At 51.0% G+C, this 25,191-nt stretch overlaps 1 protein-coding gene across 1 annotated transcript in view; it reads right to left on the reverse strand.

The window, feature by feature from the left end:
- Positions 1–3,292, reverse strand: part of HRH1 (histamine receptor H1) — a 40,358-nt gene extending 37,066 nt beyond the window's left edge. Inside the window, exons 1-2 of the mRNA XM_012732130.1 lie at positions 3,198–3,292; positions 691–818 (exon numbers count right to left, since the gene is read on the reverse strand). The gene's annotated coding sequence lies outside the window, so the exon portion shown is untranslated. The remainder of the gene's footprint in view (positions 1–690; positions 819–3,197) is intronic.
- Between the last annotated feature and the right edge of the window lie 21,899 nt (positions 3,293–25,191).

Genomic DNA, 25,191 nt, shown 5'->3' on the forward strand with positions numbered 1-25,191 from the left:
AAACAAGCATTCTCCAGTTTTGCAGATAATGCTCATTTTGAGGACATCTGAATCAGTTTGACTCAAGGGAAAGCTCCAGGTCATGTCTAGGCCATGACTTTACACATGGAAGAGGAAGAAAGAGGACTGCCAAGGACAAGTTGACAAGATATATGTGTTTCTAGCAAGCCCCTCCCTGGACTCTGCAGTCCCCTGGCACTGGCGAGTGACATAGTCACAGCTAAGGCATTTGACACAGGGAGACAGTATGGTTTGTCCAAACAAGTCAAGGATAGACGGAAGTTCCTTCCATACTTTCCCTTCCTCCCAAAGCTCGGCACTCTGCAAAGTTCTTGCTCAATATGCATAGAAACAACTGTGGGTTGTGACATGTCAACACATCTATCCAAGAGAATTCCTGAGAGCAGCTGAGGGTTCTCCTTTACGCTCAGCGGAGAAAAGAAGACTCCAAAAAGACCCTTTCCTGTTGCTGTCATACGGTCCCTTTTAGACTCAAGATGCGCTCTGGTGCTGGCTTTGCCACCTTGTCACTGGGTGACTGTGGACAACACGTGGCTCTTCTCTGGGATCCCATGATTCAGCTGTGAGGTCACCCTGTAAGCACTGGGTGCAGCCCCAGGGAAGGGCTAGGTACGTGGGGATGACCGAGTGTGAGCAGAGGAACAGGCAGGGCAGAGCCCTGAGACCTACCTGTGCAGGCCAGTCATGGTGCAGGTGCAGGGATGGCGGAAAAATGGACTTGGGGGTTGTGATATGTGCCACGACCTACGGGCCAGCCAAGTCTGCCGAGGAGGATGTGAGCCCAGTGCTGGCAAATTCTTCAAGAGAAGCAAGAAACACAAAACTTGATGTGAAACTTGAGTGGGCCAGTCAGATCATCTCTGTCTGGCTTGAGCCCATGGCCCACCCACTTGCAGCTCCCAGCGGATGTTGCTAAGACTTGATGAGACTGTAAGACTGTATCTCCTATTTGATCTGATAACCTGATTACTTCTCATATAAGGCTTTTAAAGGACGTGCATTACTTACTCCAATAGAAAAGTCTCACTGTAGGAAATGGAAAAAAACAAGAAAATTAAAATATTCGTATTCTTAATTCCAATTCCCAAAGTTAGCAATTCACTACTGCTATATTCTGGCCTGTTTCCTTCTAGTCTTTATGTATAAGTTACACAGATAACATTATACATGCAAGTGTGTGTATGTTTATTCATATGTTATTTATGCAAGGTAATACAACATGCGTTAACACAATTTCCTCTCAAATTAGGAGCCCCTATTGACTGTGTTGCCTTTGACTCTACTTTTCATATAACCTGATGTCCTAAGTTTTTTTCCCTGTCTTCATATAATCTTCAAAAACATGATTTTTAATAGCTGCATAAAATGCCATGATATAGATTTATCAAAATTTATTTAACCTTTTACTCTTAGACATTTGAGAATGTTTCTAATTTATTTAAATCTATGAAAGATTGCAATGATCATCTTTATACAGAAATCTTTGCACACATCTGATTACTTCTTTAGCATAAATTCCACAATGAGAACCACAGGGCAAAGGCGTGAGTGTTTGAAGGCTGTAGGTCTCCACAAGTCACTGCTGTTTATAAAAGCCCACAACTTCATGTTCTACCACATCTATCAACAGTAGACACTGTCATTGAAAAACACCAAATATTAATTTGATAAGGTTCATTAAGTGTTATTTCAGTTATCCTAATTTTTGGTTACTAGCGAAGCTGGGTATTTTTTTCCCCAAAATGTTTTCTGGTCATTTGTATCATTTTTGTTCTTACATGACTTAAGTAACAACACCCCTTTACAACACAGGAAAGCTTTGCATCATGTATTTTTGTAGTGGGGAAAACTAAACGAGACCTTGTCCAGTAGCAGGGAAACACCCTGGCAACTGAGGCACACGTTGTGGCTGGGGTATTGCACCTCACTACCAGCTGGATGCGCAAAACACAGGCCAGCCAGCAGATACAGGGTGAGGTGTGCAGTGTGTTTATGAGTTTAGAGCCACGTGAAAACACCATTCCCAGAAGTTGAATGCTGGGAATTCTTAAGATATTTTTTCCCTTATGTTTTTCGAAATAGGCTGTAATTCTGTTACATAACCTTTGTCATTATAATAAGTACTTTAAAGACACATTTTCAGAACACTTTCCAAATGGACCATCTAAGTTTCTTAGGTACTATATATCCTTTTGAAAACATCTGTGTTTGTGTCACAGGACATTATACTTTTTGGATTAATTCTCTAATTCTTAATCAGTAGAGAAAAAGATAACTTTCTCATCAGTGGCCAGCACGAGTGACAGAAATGATTTTGTGGTCAGGTTATTTCAGGCTTTGAGGGGTCCCCCGAACCCCCACTCTACTTTGAAGTACTTTGAGAAGAGGAAAAGTCTGAAATTACAAAATCTGAGAGAGTGGAGGTAGGGGGAGGGAGAGAGGAAGCAGGTAGCTCTTGTTAGAACAAGCAGGAACCTTCCAGCTCCATGGGGTCACATTTGACCCAGATGGGCCCATGTTACAGACAAAGATGAGATCCACAGAGGGAGAATTTTGGGCACCAAGCCAAGCAGGCAGGGCCTCTCCATGCCTGCACAAACCTTAGATAATGGCCTTGTTATTACTACCGCTGCTCCCAGTAGCAGACCAGACACCTCTCAAAGTATGTTCTCTTCTGTCTATGGCACTTGAACTTACAAAGGCCCAGAGAGAGTGGCAGTGCTGGAAGTGAACTCCCAGTGCAGCAGAAGGGAAACTGAGGTTCAGTGAGGGGAAGGAAACTGATGTATGAAGCCTCTCTGTGTGCCAGATGTTTTGGGTTCTTTTTTCCTCTGATTTGTTTGGATATATGATATATAAGCTTCTGCACAGGATGACAACGAGGTAATAGTTAGGAGAGCAGACTGAAAAGCCACTCCCCAGGCCCAGTCCTTCAAGATCTTCTTCCCAGAATTTTCTCTTACCCATGTACCCCTCAGAGCCAGCCTCTGGCACAGGTGCATGTGTGTCCAGGTAAACTCTTCACTCCTTTTCCTTATCTTCCCTTTCTACTTCCTTTTCTCCCTCCCACCTTTTAAACAAATGGTACTTAAAAAGCATTCTTTATCAGGCCCCGTGGCTGGCTCATTCCTCTCCACAGCTGCATCATGCACCACATGTGGATGTAGGTCACTTACTTCAGCAGTGCCTGCAGGTGGATGTGACGGTGGTTTCCAGCTGTAGACCCTCCTCTGTCATCACTTCACATGCCTCAGAGTCTGAGAGGTGGACAGGCAGAAGTCAAACTGCTGGATCAAAAGATTTGAGCATTTAGCCTTTTGTAGGACCCAGCGCGCTAGCTGTAGAGGATGCTACCGTAGCACGCTTTGGCAGTTTCTGGGGCGGTCTTGTCTCGGTACAGCCTTGTAACATCTGGTCTACCTCGAAACTTTGCTAGCAGTGCAGGTTAAAATGATCTCCTTATAGTTTAAGTTTCCACTCCCCGTGGTGAGGGATGCCGAACATCACTTCACAGGTAATATGCCCTTCCAGTGTGCTCATACGCGGTGCCCATCTTTTTCTTAGTGACTAGCAGGGCTCATAAATAAGAAAACTAGTTTGAGCCTGGGTGTATGTCTGTAGGTATTTTTTCCAGATGATATGTTTGTCTTTTGACTTTGCTTATAATACTTCAGATGCTTAAAATTTTAGTTATCAGAATTTATTGAATATTTTGGTGCATTTTTGATGATACATATTATATAGAAATGCTATTTTTAATACTGAGATGAACTTTTCAAATCTTTTGTCCTTTTCAAGTAGTTGTATTTTATCTTCTTATTTTCATTTGCATTCTAACCCACCTGGAATTAGTTCTGGTAAAAGGAGTGAGTGTGATTCAACTTAATGCTTTCCAGTAAGTTTTTCAATTGTTCCAACACCACTGATTGACTAATTTGTCTTTTCTACAGTGATCTGCAATGTCATCTTTAACAGACACTGATTTCCCATGGGCATCTGGTTCTATTTCTGGATTCTTCTGTTCCACGTGTCTGTCTGCTTATTTACTCTGGAGTCAGGCACTTCCATACAGGGTCACGTTAACCACCGAAACTCAGCTCTGCCCACGAGGTGAGAACCTCCGGCCTCTGCCGCTTCACCTCCCCTTAGCCAGGAGTGATGTGCTCAACCCCAGGGCTTACCCCAGGGTGGGGGAGTCAGAGAGCCCAGGGGCTAACCCTCCAAGGAGTGGGGAAAGGCCAGGCACAGAACACAGCCTGGACGCCAGCTTGCCCGAAGGAGCAGCTCACCTCCTGGAGTCCCAGCGTTCCCATCTGCTGTCATAGTGGCGCGAGAGCCCGTGTCGCCTCCCCAGGGCTCACTGATATCCAACATTGAGTGGAGGCTACAGTTGCAGGGACCGAGGGCCCCAGGCAGAGTGCTGCTCCCTCCCTTGCTCAGGGGGAGCTCTTGCTCCCGCCTCTGTTCTGGTAACTTCTGACAGAAGTTCAGGAAGCTAAAGTTCTGGCTGCTGGTGGATGAGAAGGCATGGAATTTCCCAGGGGCCATTTCCTTGGAAGAGCAAAGGGCCAGTCGTGGTAGTGCTAAGCTGATCTCAGAACCACAGCACCTGACTGGGCTGGGGCAGCGGACATGCTGCTGGGGAGGGGCTGGGAACACTGGAGGGGCTACGCCCGCCCCAGTGGGCAGGGAAAGCAGGGGAGCCTGGGCAGGATAGAATCTGGGGAGGTAGAGAGGTGTAGGGAGGCTGAGGTGCCCACTCAGCTCCAAATGACCCCTTCGGTGCTTCCCTGAGGCGTTCCTATCTGGAATCTCCATCTGTCCCCATCCAGTGCTACCAGCCCAGGTAGTCAGGCACCAAGCCAGAAGTCACCAAAAATACGACTCTTGGGGCTCTGACATTCCACAACGGGAACAACCTCCTCTCACTCCCTATCCCCACACCAGCATGGTCCCCAGATCTCCAAAACACCACCCCACCATTCGCCTGCAGTGTCTGAGCTCCCCCAGAGGGAACAACAATGTTACAACCTTTTCCTTGATGAACAAACGAAGACTCAGACCAGGCACCTGAGCAGCTTGGAGATGACAAAAAGTGGCCAAATTAGGACACAGCTCTCTACTCTGAAGGCCCGACCGCGAGGAAGACTGTCCGTTTACTCGTTTGTTCAATAAACATCCACTAAGCATGGACTTTGCACTCAGTGCTGGAGTGGGTGTGGTCTACAAAAGTGGGTAAGAAAAATTCTGGCTCAAAAGGACCAAATAAACAAACAGTATTCAGTGCGGTCAGCATAATGGACTCATGAGGTAATGTGGGAGGTCAGGGCAAGAGTGACAAGCGGTCAGAATGGGGTTGGGGGCATCTCAGAGGAGGCCACGGATGAGCCCACACTTGAAAGACGCTTCACAGGAGAGCCCCATCCTGCCTGGGAGGACACCAGGACCTGCACTGTCCTCTGAACCTGCATTCACAGCATTAGCACCCAGACACTTGAGTTTTGTTCATGATCCCTGCGGATGTGCACTTAGAGGTCGGGGTCCAGTGGACAGCTACTGGCAGTTTTTTTTTTTTTAAGTAGTTTGTTTTTTGAGATGCATTGTTCAGCTTAAGGAAAATTCTAAATGCAATGGAAGAACAAAGCCAGAAGCCCCAGGGATAAACCCCACGCCCATTTAGCCCATCATAATGGGTCTGATTCTCTCTTGTGCTTGGAAAACATTATCTGGGCCTGTTAGGGGAGTGCTTCCTCTGCTCCCATTGATAATGCCTGACATGGCGAGAAGGGCTCGGTGCTGGGAATGCCTGGAGACTCAAGGGATGGGGAGCAGGCAATGCTCAGAGAGGAAACAAAGCTTTCCTGGTGAAGAGCTTGGAGCTGGACCGCCTGTACAGATTCTGTGTCTGCTACTTCTGAGCTGGGTGATCTTTTGACAAGTTACTTAACCTCTCTGTGTCCCAGATCTTTAAAATGAGAATAACATGACGTCTATTTCATAGGTTTATTAGCTGAGTTAAAACATGTGAAGGCCGGCCCTCCCTGGTGGCGCAGCGGGTTAAAGCACAGCACTGAGAATCTGAAGCCACTTGCGCATGAGTTCGATTCCCGCCTGCCTCCTGCCCCGGAGGAGACCACATGGCGAGCCAGACCTCTCCTGACCGCCCGCCGCCCCCCCTCAGCAGTGTACTTCGTCGATCTGCCTGTTCTGCTCCCCACTCTGTCTCTGGTGAAGCCTCTCACCGCCCCTGAGCCTCTGGCCTGTACCCCAGTTCTGTATGAATAAATAAAAAAATCTTTAAAAAAAAAAAAAAAACAAAAAACATGTGAAGGCCTCCCTGTTGGCGCAACTAGGCAAAATGCAACGCAATGAAGCTACCGCAGCCACTGCAGCATGAGTTTGAACCCCGGCCGGGGAGGTGACCCACATGGCGGGCAGACCACCCCGGCCCATCTGCTGCTCCCCTCAGCAGTGTATTTCAGTAGATCTGCCTGTCCTGCTCCCCACTCTGTCTCTGGTGGATCCTCTCACCCCCTGCACCTCTGGCCTGTACCCCAGTTCTGTATGCATAAATAAAAAAGTCTTTAAAAAAAAAAAAGCACGTAAAGGATGAGTTCCTGCCAGATAAAGTAAACGATACGTAACCATTTGCTTTCATTATATCAACATTCAAGCAGGAGGCAGAGTCAGGGACTGACTATTGCTAAGACTTATCATACAGCTGCACTATTTACAATAACAAAGTTCCAACTGTCTAGTGCCATCACCCACTGAGGAGTGACTGGTGAAGATGTGGCATACACAGATGATGGAATACTGCTCAGGCATGGAAGAGGACATCCGCTTATGACAACTTGAATGGCTCTTGAAGGTACTATGCTAAAAGAAATGTCAGAGGAGAAAGAGAAATACTCATATGTAGACTACAGAGGGAAAATAATGACTACATAAAAATAAACAAAAAACTCAGATTCAGCAAATAGACTGGAGGGTGGAAGGGGGTCAGGAAAAACAGGTACGGGGGTGCAGGGTATGGTGATGGGCGGAAACCAGACTTGAAGGCGATCATAATGCAGTGTACACACAGGCCAAGTGAAATGTTCTACACTTAAAACTTACACCATGTTGTAAACCTTGTTACTACAATATATATATTTTTTAAATAGACTCAGTCCAGCAGAAGGCATTTCTGCCGAGCGACTTACCATTCAGCAATGCCGGCACTGGAGGTGCAGGTGTGAAGGAGATGCCCCTGCCCTCAGGAGGCCCCGGCCTGAGAAATGGAGCAAAGTCCCATCACCCACCTCTCTGAGCAGCGGGAACTGCCAGGCAGGTGCTTTAAGACAATACAGTTCTCTCTCCCACTGCCTGGCGCATCACGAACACACTTGCAGTTTCTAGCCCACATCACAGAAAGGGGGCAGGAGAAGAAAGGATCCCAGGGAACAGGCTAGGCATGTTCCTTGGCAATGGGAGGCACCCCAAGCACACACTCAGTCCTGTTCCACGTAGCCGACAGAGAGCAGAACCCACTGGGCCGCAGCCTGCCTCGAGCAGGCTCCCAGCCTTCGCACCCTGACACACTGGGGCAGGCCCATGCTTTGTTTGCGGCTGCCCCGTGCAGTGTCCCTGGTCTCTACCACTAGAGGTGAGTAGCACCCACCCCCAAGAAGCGACACCAGAACTGCCTCCAGACGTTGCCCAATGTCTCCTGGCCTGGGAGTCCCGTGTTAGAACTGAGCTTCCTGCCCACCAGTGAAGCAGATTCACCCAATGTGTGAGACAGCCAAGGGATCTCTGCCCCATGAGCATGGTCCAGGCTGAGGTGGGGCCTCGGATGCTTAGCCTGGCCACACTCCCCGCGCCCCTTGACAGCGGCGGCTGAGCCAGGATTGCATTTCCAAGTATCACATCCATAGCTCTCAGAGGTGATCAAGAATCAGAGGTGACCCGGGAGGCAATACATTTGCTTTTTTCTTCAGATTCTCTCTGTGGTTATTAGAAAGTCTCTGATTTAATCACAATAAAAAGACAAATCACGCAATTAAAGGAGGAGCCAGGGCATTTCTCCAAAGAAGATCTGTAAGTGTCCAATGCACTCATGAAAGACGCTCACCATCCACAGCCACCAGGGAAATGCAAATTGAAATCACAATGAGCTGCCACTCTGCACCCCCAGCAAGATTAAAATAAAAAAGACAATGATAGGTGTCACTAAGGACATGGCAAAATTGGAATCTTTAGCCATGTGGATGAGATATAACATGGAGCAGGCTCTTTGGAAACAGGTTATTCCGCAAGATGGTAAGCCTTCAGTTATCACATGACACAGAGACTTCAATTCTAAGTAGATATACACCTGAGAAACAAAAAAATGTCTACACAAATACATGGGCATCGCAACATCATTCAAAATAGCTACAAAGTGGAAACTACCCATATGTCTATCCACTGATGAACATATTGACATAACAGGCTCTAGCCAAACAAGGGAATATTATTCAGTCATGAAAAGGAATGAAGCAGTGACACCTGTTGTAACATGGATGCTGGAAATTTTCTGAGTGACAGGTGGCAGCCATCACCAGAGACCTCACTGTTTTTGGTCTAGGGCCACGGGGATGAAGTGGGAGGTATGAATTCTTGGGCATTTCTGGATTTCCGTACTTGGGGACAAAACAGCTTACAGCCAGGAGCAGCATGCAGAGAAGGGTGGCAAGCTCATGCCTTGGAGGCAAGAGCACAGAGAGGATGGAGGGTCACGGAGACCATAAATGGGCCAAGGGGATCTGGGAAGAACCCTGGCGTTGTCTATTTCAGGCACTTAATCAGGAAATAAGGGAGCTCAGGTTTGAAGCCAGCCTGACCACAGCTCAACTTAGTCACTCCTTCGAGAGGGATGTCCCCTTAGGCTGGACTGAGGGTGGAGGTCCTGAGAATGGAGATCCTGGGGAAGGGCCCCAGGGGAGAGGATGACAAGCTGGAATTGGGAGACAAGGAGCCAAGTAGATGGGTAAGAACTTGGACAGAAGGAAGACAGACGAGTGAGATGTGAGGGGAGAAAGGCTGGGTGCTTAAGGACAGAGCCTGGGTCAGAGGACCAGTGCCCAGTCCTCTGGGCTGGGTCCAAAAGCCTTCCAGCCACTGTCCTTGGCTGCTGAGCTCATGTTTGGTAGTAGCCACTGACAATAGAACGAGCAGACGAAGGGCTGCAGGATGTGGGTGAGTCTCAAAGAAACTACACAGAGGGAACTCTCTTAAGCAAGCCTCTTCAGAGTGGGGGCTGGACTGCTGCTGAGATGGAGGACTCCTGTCTTCATCTGTGTTGATGGGATGCATCAGGCTGGCACTGTCAGACACGAAGGGTCGATGGAAGGGGCTGGAAGGGTCTTCAAAGAAACCAGAGATCTCTGCTCTCTAGTTGCTCATTATCAAGTAGGGGAGACTGACCTGGCAGGCATCACTGTATTTATTAGCCACACGACCATGGGCCCAGCTGGGGGCAAACACTCAAATGCTATCATTTCTTGCTCCCCTCCCCAGCTCCAGGCTCAGCCTTTCCAGTCCCCGAGTTAACCTGAGGCTTTGGGCACCTCAAGTTCACCAGCAGGTGGCACCTGGCACATGAAGCTATGGTCAGACTAGAATTCACTACAGGAGGGTGGGAATCGGGTCGCCTCTCTACACCTGTCCCAACGCGCCCTCAAGGGAGTAGCTTTCAGCAGAGGTGGCAAAGCCACTTCCTAGAAGGCATCTGGAAATGGAGGGGACAGTGAGTTGTTAGCAGTGAGTTGGAGGACACTGTTCGAAGTTCATGCAGTGGGCAGTAAACTTCCTCCTAAGGGACATTGTCCATTGTCCCACCCACCTGTCAAATGTTCCCTGGACTATCTATAGGTATGATCTAAACTCAGGACCTTTAATTCCATTTGCATATAAAACCACAAACTCGTACATAGTGTTAATCTGCTCTGAATATTCGAGGACCGCACTGATCTTGTATAAGTGAAGGGCCACTGTTCTGTTCGATGCCTAACCTCGGGTTTAGGCATGTGTGGGGTTCGAGCTGCCAATTTGGCACGCTGGTGCCAACTGCACGTGTGACCATGTGCTCATTTATCTGGCTCCAGGTGAGGCTGCAGGCTCAACTGTTTCTAAGCCTTGGCTATGTTATTATTTTACTGTACATGATTTCCCTCTTATTTCTTCCCGTGACATGATTTGTGTATGTTACTACTTTTAGTGTTTGTTGGCAGGTAACATGATCTAGGCATGAAGTGTATTTCAGGATGTTAAAGAGACATCACAACCTGCTGTGGAAGAGGGCACAGAGCCTGGGGAATTCAGAACCGCCACCAGTGCAGCCAGCAGGAACCTACGCCTTTCCCTTGGGGTGCCAGAGCCAGAGCTTGGAAGCCCGTGTCCTGATCTGAGAGGCGCTCTCTGGCGTACGAAGCATGCAACCTGGGGCGCTGTGTCAGGCTTGCTGACCTTTAGCTCCGGTCTACAGATGGGGAGAAAATGCCCCTCGAAAGGGCAGTAACGAGGGCTAAGTGAGGTCAACTGTAGAAAGGCACAACTAATTGCTCTGGAGTAACAGACACTGCTGTTGTTGATGCTATTGGATCACCAATCCTCCCCAGCCGGGGCCCTGAGACATGACCGGCCCTGGGTGTCCCAATCCCACCTGCCATGTCCAGTGTGGCTCCACACTGGAGCTCTCCAGACCCCAGGAGGAGAGCAGCTCTGATCCCCATGAACCATGAAGTCAGAGATGCCCCCACCGGGCCCTGCTGGATCCAGGCCCCAGTCAGGTCTCATTCTTCTTTGAATGTGGTCTGTGTGGTGGGGGAGGTGTGGCCAGCTCACAGCCTCCATGCTGGCATCAAGCTCCCCGCCCCCACTTCTCCCATCTGCGGGCCTTGGCGTGCCTGTTCTACATCACTAGGCCATCACCTCCCGGGTGCCAGCTCTGGCCACTGGGCTGTAAGAACCAGCCAGAACCTGCACTGGGCCACCACCCATCATCAGAGCACTGGAGACGGCCAGCTCCTTCCCAGGCTCGGATTCCACAGCCTGGAGTCCACTCCCTGGAGTCTACTCCACTCCCTCACCTCACTCTCAACCAGCCATAACTTTACAGCACATGGTACGTGAGCTCCGGAGGGCACCAGGGGCTGGCTTTTCGCCTCTCAGGCCCTTTGTGCCATCTCTGCCCTGGCACAGCAGCCTGCATCCTGGGCCTCAGCACTCAGGGACCCCAGAAGGGCCCTGAGCCTGGCAAATCAGAGGCAACTGGTTCTTTGCCCTGGGTGAAGGGAACAGCAGAGATGGAGCTGAGATGTCCTACCCAGCCTCAGTTCCAGCTCCCCCTTCACTCCTCCTCTCCGACTGAATCACGGGGAATCCCTAGAAGGCGATGAGTGAAATCTGGTCTTGATCAAATGCTGTCTGAGAGGCCCGAGGTGACATGCCCAGGAGGTCTACTCTCAAGTTCAGTCTGTGGGCACAGATGGCCCTGCAACAGAAAGCTGACGAACAACGTGATCCATGAAATCAGGAGGGCTGCACTGAGGTCAGGGGCTCTTGAGGTGCGGGAAGGTGACTCATTCCACCTGGTAATGAGAAATAATCAGGGTCATCGGGGATTGCCACCCTCCCTCCTGGGTCTAACCTAAGATCTTGTCATCAAAATGGGTAGTCTCAGGGTCTCCAAGAGACCGTGCTGGGGAAGGCTTTGACTGTTGTGTGCTGTAGAAACTTGTTCAGGGTGGGTTTAAGACCAGCAGCACCGGCATCTCTTGGGGGGGGGGGGGCTGCTGGGGATGTAGAGTCAGGCATAGCTCAGAGACCTGCGTCTGAACAGGGACAAAGAGCCCGTTTGGGGTGCTAAGGCTTTGGCCTGGGCCAGATGGGAAGGCTTTTGAGAAAAGTTCGCACTGGCAGGGGAATGAAAAGCAGTCAGGCCTTTTTTTTTTAAGGCCTGGGCTAGACTCTCAAGCCTCTCCCTGCTTCTGCCACTACCAAGCTGGCACTTTGGCCCGTGAGTGAGTTTTGTGAGAAGAAACGAGGCTGACACTATTTTTATACTAGGAGGAGCCACACTGAGACTGGATCCTGATTCAGATACCAACTCCCCACACTAGTCCCCCAACACAAAAATCAGTATTTCCCAGGGTCTCACAGCATGAATTTCTTAGTAAATTTCTGTATGTTATGTGAAAAAGGAGACTCCATTTCAGAAACACTAGGTTAAGTCAAGCCAAGCAGCTTTACTGCCGTTTCAGAGTTTTTAAAGATAAAATAATCTGTATTTTAAAATATGCTTCACTCACTTAACAATAATTTAACCGCTAACCTTATGAAGTGTCTCCTAGCGTGCAGACAGGTGCTGCATTATCTTGTGCATCCTTGAAACAGCTGTGGCATGTCACCTGCACTGCCAAGGTTGTCAGTGTATCTCCTGAGCTGGTTGTTGAACATCCCTAAGGAGACAAGAGTCACACCCTTTCCAGACTGATTCACCCATTGGGCCACCTCTCCTCTGGGGTTCCACAAAATGAACACCTTTGAGAAACATGGCTCTCAATTGTTCCCAGTGGATTCACCGAAAGCAACGAAAAAGGACCCCGAGGCTCTGCTTTTCCTTCTTCACCCCAATCCTTAGCTGCACTGGGGTTCCTGATTCCTTCAGGAATCATGTTCCTGTTCACCTCAGGGGCATGAGAATTAGGAAGGGACTCCCAAGGGAGCCTGGGAGTCCAGCTGGCAGCTCATAAACTGTTCAGATCTAAATATATGACCTTATCGACTTCCTGACTCCTGCGAGGCTGGTCCTGCACTCAACCCCCAGAATAGCTAAGAAAGCTGAGACTTGGGGCTGCTGACCTGTCTCAGCAACACAGCCAGTGGGGCCCTGCTAACCTGGGGGAACTCCAAAGCTCCAGTCTGCATCCCCGAAGGGGCAGGCTGTCACTCCCTGGCGAGGAGACGACGAGAGGGTGGGTCAGGGCCCCACTAGGGTGTGACAAAGCAGGGGAGACCTTTTCTGGGGAAGGGGAGACTGTCAAAAAGGGAGCTCAAGGACATCTGCGTGGCGGAGCAGGTCCTTAAGGAGAGCTGTTCTTGCCAGCAAGGCCACTAGCCACTCCCTGACAGCATCAAAGAACCAGCCAGAATGTTCTAGGCTTTGCGGGTACCAAGATGGGCTGTTAGGTGGTTTCCCAAGAGTTGTTCAGAGAGAATGCAGGCTGAGCGGCAGGAGCCAAGTCCAGCTCTGGCCTGAGGGTGCGGCAGGGGTCAGGCAGGGGGCTGGCAGCGATATCCCCTCGTGTGCCCTTCAGCCCCTACTCTGAGTAGCACTTCCAGTGAGCGGGCTGAGGGGCCCAGGTGGGCTAGGCAGTGGGGTGTCCTTCCCCCACCACCTCGGGGCCTCTCCCATTTCCCCCGGCTCTTGGTTTCCATGACAGCATCTGGCAAGGAGGCAGCTACTTCAAAATGCTGGAAGAGCTGCAAAGCTGCACCACAGAGACACAGCTGGGCTCAACTGCTGCGCACCGAGGGCCTGCCCTCACTCATACCCCTCACCCCTCTGCCTCCTCATCCCAACCTGGCGAGGAGCCCTGTGTTACCCTACTTTATAGCCAACAGAACTGAGAGGGAAGGGACACGCCCAGGGTCGCGCAGCTGGCAGTAGCAGAGCCAGGGCTCAAACTCAGATTTCCCTTCACTTCACACCATCTCTTTGGTCACTCACTCCACTGGCTCCCTGGCCAGGGCCCAGTGGTCCGAGCTCCACCACTTACCACAGACCAGGGGTGAACCGTCTCACCTCTCAGACTCTGGCAAGTGGAAGCAGGGTGTCCCAAGGCTCCAGGTACCGCGAAGGCTGAAGTAAGTCAGGGGAAGTCTGGGCGCCTAACGGGAGTCAGCAAGCAGGTTAGCTGGTCCAGCTTCCCCCCATCCTCAAGGGTCTTGGATGGGCTGGAGCACCGCCGCCCCAAGTCCAGAGGCAAACCTGCATTCTATGATGTCTAGCTGGTGTCTGACATCCAGCTCCCCGACCTGGTTTGCCTGCTCACGTGACCCAGGAGGCAGGCAGGACTGCTACCTTCTTCGGCAGACCAGGAAGGCAGGGGGCCGACTCACGCGCACAGCAGCCACCGTGTGATGGGGGAAGGGATCAAAGTGACAGTGTCACACTCAGTCTGACTCTCCGAACAGACCTGCGAGCTGACCACTCATCACCTGTTCCCACTGCACCTGGACTAGGCCTCAGCTGCCCAGGCTTGATGAGGGCACAGCCCTGAAGACCTCTACCACTCCTTTCCCCCTGGGCATCATCCATACCGTGGCCAGGGGTGCGCTTCGACCCACACGACACGTGTCTTAGAGGGCCGCAGGGCCTCCTGACGCAGGTGGGTCACACGGTGGCCGACCCAGCCCTGCATGTCTGGCCCTGTGACCTCATGACCCAACTCCCCACACTCACCCTGCTCACAGTGCTCAGTCAGGCAGGCCTTCTCACTCACTCTAGAATATTCCACACCACTTCCAGGCCAGGGCACAGACCCAACTTCAAGTCTTTGTCACCCCCTCACTCCAGGTAGAAGGACCAGGCAAGAGCCCATCACCCCAGCTCTCGCGTTGCCACTCACTGCTCTTCAACATTGCATTTTGTCTTCAGGTGTCCTTTTATTTCTTGCCTGGCCTGCCACTGGGGTGTCAGACCTTCATTTTGCTCACCCCCAGATCTCAGCACCTGGAACAGTCCTGAGCAGTCTCCAGGGTTATCAGTGGGGTCACCCAGGACAAAGTATCTGCCCAGCCAGCAGTCAGGGCTGGGCTCTGGAGCCAGCTCCACCCTTACTGGAGGTGTGAGGCTGCCACACCCAACCTACAAGCAGCTCTGACTTCCCTGAGGAGCACGAGGCTGGGCGCCAGGGCTGCTTAGCATCCGGGCCCTTCAGCTCCCAGCTGCTGGCTCCTCATCTCTGCGACAGGACAGAGAGCCAGAGGGGCAGCGGCAAAGGAGTAAGTGCAGAACGGACACCTCTCCCTGCAGTGGCTTGCACAGGGAGTCTGGTGCGCGGAGGGGACTTCATGCCTGTGAGGACAGGGAATGCATGGAACACGCCGGGTCCCCGAGTCCCCAAGCAGGCAGATCCGGGTGTTCAGAGGGGCCTCGAGCTGTCGTTAGGGAACTGGGCCCTCTCAGATCAGCTCCAAACCTCAGTGTCCAACCCCTGAAACTCATGCCAGCCTTCCGCCTCAATCCACCGAGTCAAATGCTCACTTGAGTTTTCTTTCCAGCTTGTTTCTATATTCTTTCTGCTTAGAATGGAGAGAGAACAGCAGAACCCTGGATTTCGGTGAACACCCAAATCAGAAGTCCAAGACTGAGTTTAGGGATCACTTCTTGAGCAGAACTCAGGAAAAAGGGCTCTGCCTTAGCAGTTAGAAACACCCACTTTTTACATTCATGGGAGGGCATGAAAGACAACACAACCTGGGGCACCAAGCAGCAAATGGGAAGGATTCCCTAACACTGAGAAATCCCCAAGGTTATTCCATCTAAGGAGAATACACGTTAGGGGCTTGGTAACAGGGAAAGGGTGCAGGGCTCAGTGCAAAGTACCGCGTGGCTGCAGCAGCTGTGCGGCCTCAGGCCTGTTCCTGAGCCTCCCTGAGCCCTGGCCACCCACCACCTCCCCTCTGCTTTGTTCATGACCTCTGCCCTCTGCCATGTGCCCAGAGTGCAAGAGGGGCACCATCTCCACCAGCAGACTCTAGCCCCCGCTTCACCTTCCCTGTCTGTGCTGCTGGCACCAGCACTGCCTTCTTGGGTTCAGCAAGCATTCCATGCAGCCCCTGAGAACTTCTGCAGGCCACTGGCCTAGGGCCCAAGACCATTTCTGCCCTCAAAGTCAACAGGAGGCTTCTCTTCTTGCTGACTTGGCTCAAAAACTCCTGAAAGGAAGTAGAGTCAAGATGAATGGGCCCCCCCTGGACATAGAAGCTATAAATCCTCAGCCCCCACAAGAACTAAGTAACTTCTGGTGGCATCCAGGTCACAGAGTACACAACAGTCGAGAACTACAGCCCCATGGCAGAGGAAAGCAGGTATGGGAAGAACAGCTTGTTTGTGTGCAAGAGAGTATTAGAAGAAAAGGGGAAGGGAAACACCATCAATGCCCTGCTTTTGAGGATCTTTACAGTCTGATGATGGAGGAGACATGGAGCAGGTCACTCCGACAAGTCCATGTCAGAGACGCACCTGAGCCAAGGGGACGGCCGGAGCGTCAAGGGGATGCTGTTCCTGAACACCCTCCTCAGGGCCATCCACATTACACATGCTCTTCTCCTTTCGCACAGACATCCTGATGCCCCCTTCCCACTCTGAAGTGGCCTCTCCTGGCTACCTGCTCTGCCTGGGGCAAGCGTCTCCCCACCTCCGGCTTTCGCTCACGCTGTTCCCGCTGCCTGGCATGTCCTTCTTCTGCCTCTCTATCCACCGGAACCTTGTTTCAAAGCCTGCTCACATTCATTCACTCCACTATCATTTTCCTAGTTTACCATGTCTCTGGCACAGGTACCGAGGGTCTACTGGGAAGCAGCCACAAGCTGCCTAGTCATAGGGAGACAGATGGTTCCCACAAGGAGTAACTGCGCGAGGCAGATGTCGGCCCAGGCGCACTGTGGACTAGAGAAGGGTCCTAGCTCAGTCTTGGGGACGGAGAGTTCAGGGAGGACTTCCCGAAAGAGGAGACTGAATCTGAGTCCTGCACAATGAGGGGAGAGGGAGAGAGGCGCAATCTACACGCATGTGCAGTTAAGGCCGTAACAGTGCTGACGTGTGGTGAGGGCCATCCGGAGCAGGTACTTAGGAGCTGGAGGTGAAACAGGCCAGTGAAACAGGCACTCCTCCTGCGCGCCCCTGCCTGCGGGGAGTGTGTGCTTGGCTCCCTGCTCTACCTTGAGGGAGAAGGGGCAGCCCGCCTGCATCTAGGCGTAGGGAAACTCATCAGTCTGGCACTCGGCCTGAGCCAGTCCCTATGCCAGCGTCACTGGTCAGACACGGTGGCACTCTGTCCTCCCGCTTTCTTCTAGCCTTTATTCTCAATGCAGAACTCAGGCTGGGCAAAGGAGTGCTGTCTCTTGGCCCTGGCCAGGCCCTGGGGTAGGGGTGGGGTGGGGGAAGGACAGGGGAGCTCCTCCTGCTCCTGACCTGTTACTGGAGCTCCCCAGGGCCTCCATCCAGCCTGGCACTGGATGCTGTGAGAACCAATCAATAAACAACTGACAGATATGTATTGAGTTGCCACAATCGTTAAAGTACCATTCTTTGCTCAGTGTTTCTTACTACTTTTAAAATGCCTAGAAGCATTTTTGGGTGTGTGAAGCAGCAAAGTGCCAGGTGCAGCCACAACTGGGTGGTTTTCATGGCCAAGGGCAGGACCAGGGCCTCACCCTTAAAGACCTGGCTGTGATCTGATGTACGTTACCCTGTAGGTTTTCATGGCACAGCCCCTAGGTGCCTGGTGCTAATTAATAAAGGAGCGAAGCGTGCAGGTGATGACCCCCCCCTGCTGGAGCTGACCTTCCATGGGGGTGAGGAGGGTTCTCAGCAAGGAGGAGACACCTCTGTGGTCAGCGATGAGAAGATGCCAGTCAGGGGCCTCCCTGGTGGCCTCGCGGTTGAGTCTCAGCGCTATCACTGCTGCGGCCTGAGTTCGATCCCTGGCCAGGGAGTGACCCACGTGGCCCAGCAGACCTCTCCTGTCTCCCCACTGCTCCTCTCAGCAGTGTGTTTCAGTGGATCTGCCTATTCTGCTCCCCATTGCCTCTGATGAGTCCTCTCACCCTTCCCCCGCACCTCTGTCAGTTCTTCTACATAAAAATAAATAAAACCTTTAAAAAAAGCCAAGAGAGAAGCTGTCAGCCACTACAAGATTTGGGGAGAGGCTCTTAATAATGCTGTGAGACTGGATTAGTATCGATTCCTCCCCTTTTAAACAGAAGAGGAACTTGAGGCCAGCAAGTTAAAATACTCCCTCCCAGATCAAGAGTGTAGCATCATGGTGCTAGGAAGGGTCAAGCTCCTGAAACCCTAAGTCCCAGTGAAACCCACTCTCCTCTGAGAGTCCAACCTCAGGACACCAGCAGAGTGCAGCCACCTGCCCGCCTGCCCACCTGCCCGCAGGAGCTCCCAGTCTTTATGCCTCTAAACAGAACGCACTGATAACACAAGGTGGGCCAGAAGTTGATACCTGGGCTAATGCAATCTCAAACTTAAAAAACAAGGGTGTTCATTTCGGAATGTGACAATTTCTTTGGAAAAGAGAGTCTTAAAGGATTATTGGCCCTCCCTGGTGGCGCAGCAGGTTAAAGCACAGCACTAAGAAGCTTAAGCCACTTCCGCATGAGTTCGATCCCCGCCTGCCCCAGAGGAGATCCACATGGCGTGGCAGACCTCTCCTGACCCGCCCGCTGCTCCCCTCAGCAGTGTACTTTGTCGATCTGCCTGTTCTGCTCCCCACTCTGTCCCTGGTGAATCCTCTCACCTTCCACATCTCTGGCCTGTACCCCAGTTCTGTATGAATAAATAAAAATCTGAAAGAAAAAAAAAGATTATTAATCTGGTTATTTAATAAACAGGCGTCAACAGGTTCTGTGATACATGCTTCTCAAATATTAACTGACTTGAACTTTATGACTCATTTAATGCTCCTATCAACCCTGTAACCTCATGTTAGGGGTTAGAGAATCAAGGCAAAGATATGCCAATAACTTGCCCAGGACACACCCTGGAAAGTGGCAGAACCAGAACCCCAGACTGCGTCACCTGGACCTGGAGCCTTTATCCTTAGCCACAAACTGAGTTTACAAGTATCCCCCATCCACTGAATTGTATACACAGTTCTGTTTTGTCATCTTGTTTCTCTCTGTCTCATATGCAACTTGTTTTCAGCTCACTGTGAAGGTGTGATTTATACGCAGAATTCATGGTCTCCCCCCAAATTTGCTCAGAGGAGCCCTTGGGAGGCTCTTGGAACAGGTGCACTATCATTCTCCAGGGAGACAGAAGGGGTTTCAGCAGAGGCCACAAGGTGGACCTCCCAGTTGTGGAAACTGTCAGGTGCTGAGGACAGAGGACAGAAAAGGAGGCACCCATCAGCGGCCCAGGATTCAGTCGCAGCAACAGGCACTGCAGGCGGTGTGGGCACAGAGGCGAGGGCGGGGGCTGGAGTTATTGGATGGTGAGGACAGGAATCTCTCCAGGAATGGAGAGGAGGGGAGAGGCCAGCTAGTAAATACAGGAAGTTCTCTCTAAAGAATAAACCATGTGAAAATTGCTGGGAAAAAAAGGAGAAGGGGGAAGCAGATGCCTGTGCCTGCCGGTAAAGCCTGCGCTGCACAGATAACCCTCCCAGCAGCGGGCCTGGTCCACCGTCCTCCTCCCCCGTGCCCAGCTGACCTTTGCCCTCCATCCCCACAATGACCCTGTCTGACAGCTGGTCTGGAATCAGCGGGAAGCTCAGCCCGAGGACAGTGGTAGAGGACATTGCAGCTGGCCAAGTCTGGGCTGTACAGCCAGGCGAGCAGTCCCAGGGCTGCGTGATGCCACGGGCCTGCCCCCGCAGACACGGAGCAACCCGGTCTGAGTTGAGACACAGGTGAGGGCCGGAAGAGGAGGCAGAGCACAAAGAAATCAAATTAGGTCAGGCCTTTATCTTACACCAAATCCAAGTGGGTTAGAGGGAGACCACTTAGCTTGAAATAAGAAACCAGCAGAGCCACTCCAAGAAGACTTGTCCTCCTAGTTTGGATGACCAGGATAAGAATAACTACTCTGCAGCATTGCTGAGGGGTTAAGAGAGACCATCCGAGCTGGGGCCTTACCATGAGGAGCGAGAGATTTGCTGAGAAATTTGCTCAAATCTAGCTACTGGGTGTGTACATGGGGCGGGGTGGGGGAAGGGGTTGGGATTAGCAAAGAGGGTGGCCCCAGGTCAAAATCTGGGGTTCCTACAAAAATCGGAATCTCAGAGAGAAGGTAGAAAGCCTTGCCTACCAGCTGGAGAGGAAGGGCCCATGGAGCGGCCTGAGGCTCTGATGTCACTAGGGAATGAATTCACAGCAAATTTATTGTCTGCAGTTGCAGCAGTAGTAGAGGCAGAAGGAGCAGAGCTTATGTTCACCAGGTTCCCTCTGCTGGGGACCCTTCACCCACCATCCTGCTTAGAGGGCTGCGCTCTGCACAGAGGGCACATAGGCTCACAGTCCCTGTCCACTCCCGCCCGAGGCAACCTGAACCTCCCAGTTAGCAAAATTTCACCTTGCACGGAACTGAAGCCAGCTGGCCTCCCCACCCTTCACTCCACCTCCCATGGGCTAGGAGAAGCCAGTGAACTCCCCAAACCCTCAGACAGAACTACACTCTTGCACAATCTTCTAAAGAAGTGGGATCTGGGTGTACCTCATTCCTGATGCCAGCATAATCTTGATTCCTGAGTCTGACAAGCAAGCAGCTGGCAGGAAAGCCATCAGTGAACCGCACTACCAAACCCTGATGCTAAACAAACGACCAGCAGAAATAAAGCCAAATAAACATGCTATGGGATGACTCAAATTGGGTCTATTCCAGAAATGCAAAAATCAACGTGGTTAGCCATGTTAAATTGGGGGGAAATCATGAGACCATTTGAGCAGAGGCAAAAAACCCCCCCACAAAACATCTGTTAAAAACTACTTCCGGGCCCTCCCTGGTGGCACAGCAGGTTAAAGCACAGCACTAGGAAGCTAAAGCCACTTCAGCATGAAATCGATCCCCATCCCGGAGGTGACCCACAGGGTGCGCAGGAGACTTCGACCTGCCCGCTGCTCCCCTCAGCAGTGTACTTCATCAGCTGGCCTATTCTCCCCACTCTGTCTCTGGTGAATCCTCTCACCACCCCTGCACCTCTGGCCTGCACCCCAGTTCTATATGCATAAGTAAATAAATCTTAAAAAACAAAAAACAAAAACTCTACTTCCATTTATGACTAAATAAAAGGACCAAGCAGCAAAGTGGAATAGAAAGGAATTTCATTAACCTATTGAAATTATCTACCCAAGCCATCCAGTGAGCATTACAACTAACTGTCACTGCAGACAGCTCCTCCCACACAGCTGCAGGCACTATCCCTTCTTCAATTCCTCTTTGGACTGAGGTCTTAGGAAGCAGGACAGGAAATAGAAAGGAGAAAAAAGGAATAAGTGGATTGGAAAAGAAGAAACAAATCTGTTTTTCACTTTCTATGATTGTATCCACAGTATTTCCAAAAGAACCTACAGGGCCTTCCATGGTGGCACAACAGGTGAAAGCACAGCACTGTGAAGCACGCCACAGCTGCTTCAGCACAAGTCTCTCTCCAGCCAGGGAGGTGACCCACACGGCAGACCTCTCCTGTCTCGCCCACTGCTCCCCTCAGCAGTGCACTTTGTCAACCTGTTTGTTCTGCTCCCCGCTCTGTCTCTGGTGAAGCCTCTCACCACCCCTGCATCTCTGGCTTGTACCCCAGTTCTGTATGCACAAACAGAATTTACAAATGCAGTTTTTAGAATTGGTAAGAAAGTTTAGCAAGATCGTTAGATAAAAAATCAGTATGTAAAATGCAACCCTATTTCTCCAAAAAATAACCAACAGAACATATAGACAGCATTTACAACAGCATATGAAATCAAGTATCTTGGAATTTAGTCAATAAAAGATGTGTAAAATCACCAAGGGAAACTTAGAAAGCCATACCACAAGGAGTTAAAGATAGCCTAAATAACAGAGAGAGATACCATGTTCATGGAAAACTAAATGGAACAACCTCCATTCTCTATGGAGCCAGAGGTAGCATTTGGGTCATCAAAGAAGTCTGGATTTATATTCTACCTTCTGTTGTGTGTGACTAAAGTATGTGACTCTGGGCCTTCTATGGACACCCCTGAAGCTCAGATTCTTCACCTATTAGAGAGCAATAGCTATTCTGTTTAGTTGTCAATGGACATGAAAGCACTTTGTAGAGTCCTGGTTAAATACAAGGTATTCTTATGATTAGCAATGTTGTGCCTCATTGATGGGGGAGGAGGAATGTTCTCTCCCCCACCTTAAGCCAGCTGTGTCCTTGCTCATGAATTTGTCATCAAGGGCACTGCAGAGGCTTTTACTGTGCATAACATCTCCTCATTCAGTCTTCACAGTCACCCAGAAGATAGGCATTGTATTAGCCCCATTTTTTTAAAGATTTATTTATTTATTGATACAGAACTGGGGTACAGGCCAGACATGCAGGGGCAGTGAGAGGCTTCACCAGAGACAGAGCGGGGAGCAGAACAGGCAGATCTACGAGGTCCACTGCTGAGGGGAGCAGCGGGCGGGCCAGGAGAGGTCTGCCACGCTAAGTGGATCACCTCCGGGGCGGGGATCGAACTCATGCTGAAGTGGGCCCGGCTTCCCAGTGCTGCGCTTTAACCTGCTGCGCCACCAGGGAGGGCCCACTAGCCCCATTTTAAGGATGAGAAAGCTGAGACACAACAAAGTAACCTGACGTTCACATCATTCATTCACTTATTTGTTCAACATTCACAAGCCCCTTCTAAGTGCTAGGAGATATGGAGAAGCTGGTGAATAAAAAAGACATGGTCTCTGCTCTATCACAGCAGGCAGGCTAGCTGGGAAGACAGCCAAAAATCATACCACAACTAACAGCTGGCAGCACCAAGATTCAGGCTCAGGATCCACGCTCTTAACCCACCTCCCTGGAGGTGCTTGCTCTACCTCCTCTGCCCCGTCCTCTGTGCTGTCATGTAATGGTTTCTAACATCATTCTGCCAACAGTGGCAAGTTTCAATGGGCCTTGCCATCCTAGCTGCTACACAAATTGAGAGCTGTCAGCTTCGATCCCGGGCCATGTGATCCCCGCGCATTATCACTGGAGAATTACAACAGGGACGATGAGTGCATAAAGAGGAGAGGCCTCCTGCCCCCTCCCACAGCATCAGCAGCATTGTTCCCGAGGAGTGTGTGCCTGAGTCCTTGCCACCATTAATGGCAGAAGTGAGTCACTTATAAATAAGATACAGGAGCTTTATTACAATGACATCTTGCGATCCAGAAAGGCTCGGCGTCACTGTGAAAGGGAGGGCAGCAGGTGACAGGGCTTGAATGATCCTCTGCCAGGTACATCCTCCAGATAAAATGTCTTGGATCAGGAGCAATTACAGCAAATGCCTGGCCTGAATGCTAATGAGAATTACTTACAATTGCATGTAATTCTCTGCCATTTATACTATATGCCTTTTTCCTCCTTTTCTCTGCATTTCTAGCTGGCATTAATTCTGAGAAACAGGAACTGAAAAAAACGACTAAATGTAGATGAGGAAACTGATGCTCCAGGTCACTAAAGTCAAAGGGTCAAAAACTGGGGTTCAGACCCTGAACATTTTTCACTCCACCACTCTGTCTTTGAGGGGGAAAAACTACTCAGAACTCTGGACATGTTCTCTCCACCTGAAAGGTACACAAATTATGCCAAGTCAACAGGACAGAGCCATGCAGCTGGAGTGCTGTGTCCTGCTGCAGACAGACCTTATGGTGTGAGCCCACTCCTGCCCTCCGCCCTCTCCCAGCCACCACGAGGCCCACCCTTTGCCCCTTGAGGCTCTGAGAAAACACCAAGAAGAGAGAACATGAGCACAAAGATAGGAAGAACTCTTCTGTCCACACAAGTGAGACGCTGTCCCAACTCCATGCTCCTCAGACCAAGCCGCAGCATGAAGTCTGAGCAACAGCATGAAGGAGTGACATCAGCTCAGCAGCCACCACCAGGGCGACGCCAGCACTGGCAGGTACGTTGTGGAGAGCCAGAAGGGAGTGAGCACTCAGGCTCGGGTCTTACGCTCCCGAAGCTTAAGGTTTCCAGGACACACATGCCCTCTGACCTCCTCCCACCTCCCAGACGAAGAAGCAACAGGCTTGCTGATGGCGGACTGCCCACAGGCGGCAGAGCCAGGGCTGGTGCGAGACTGCCGAGCTCATCAACAACTGCTTTGAGAGCACTATGTAGGGGCCCATGGCCCCAGGTGACTACTTTCTGCACATGGCCACAACCCAGTGAGATGCTGGTTTACGTGATTCATCCGAAAAAGAGAAACTGAGGATCAGGGAGAGGGAACAGCTTACCCAAGGCCATAGAGGCTGTAGGTGAAACTGTTGGGATATGAGCCAGTTCCAGAACCCACATTTCTGATCTCTGTTGTCTTCTTTGCTATGGAAAGGACCCAGCACCTTCCACCAGGCACTCCTTTGTTGTGAAAAATAAAGTCCAATCACAACATTCTGAGAGCCCAGGGGGAGGAAGTTCAGACACTGGTTCTTCCTCCCTAGCTACTCAGCAGAGGGCCAGAAGGACCACTCCCAACCCAGAAGTTACCAAACTCCACCCAGCCTGAACACAGGGACTGGGTGCGTTGCGTCCTCCCCTGCCTTGGGAGACTTTTCTGTCATACCTGAAAATAACGCCAAGTTTCCTAACACACTCTCAGGCCCCCAGGGGAGAGACGTGGTATGCTTTGGGCTGGAAGTCCTGAATCATACTAGGGCATTTATATGGGGTTGCCAGGGAGTCCTGTGCGGACAGCCACGCAGCAGCAGCCTGCAGGACAGCCACCAGAGAGGGCAGTGGCGCAGAGGCAGAGCTCTGCTGCCGGGCATCTCGCTCCCCTTCACCTTTACTGCTGTCAGTCACCGCAGGAGAGACCTAAGGTCCTGTCTGCAGCCTGAGTTTCAGTGATAATTTAGAGTCAAACCCCAGCTCTGTCAAGGATGAATGGGCAACCTCAGGCAAGTCACTTAGCCTCTGGGCCTTCGAAGGACATCTCTTCCCTGGGGCAGGAACTGGTGGTCGCTACCTTGCATGTGGCTGAGATGTAAACGGCATAAGGCTCTGTGGTATTTCCTTCTTCCAGTCTCCGAGGGTTCCTAGCTAGCTCTAGACACGCCACGACTGGGCATTTAGTGCTCCCTCTCAGACCCCCAAGACTGTGAGCCGGTTACAGCCCCTCCCCCTCACAAGGAGATGGCCGGGACTTTGCTCCACACAAGCTCCAGGAGCTGGCCCTCAGGCAGCTCCGCCTCTG

Source organism: Condylura cristata, unplaced genomic scaffold (assembly GCF_000260355.1).
Source record: "Condylura cristata isolate star-nosed mole 26May11 unplaced genomic scaffold, ConCri1.0 scaffold00033, whole genome shotgun sequence".
In the NCBI taxonomy this organism is placed as follows: Eukaryota; Metazoa; Chordata; class Mammalia; order Eulipotyphla; family Talpidae; genus Condylura; species Condylura cristata.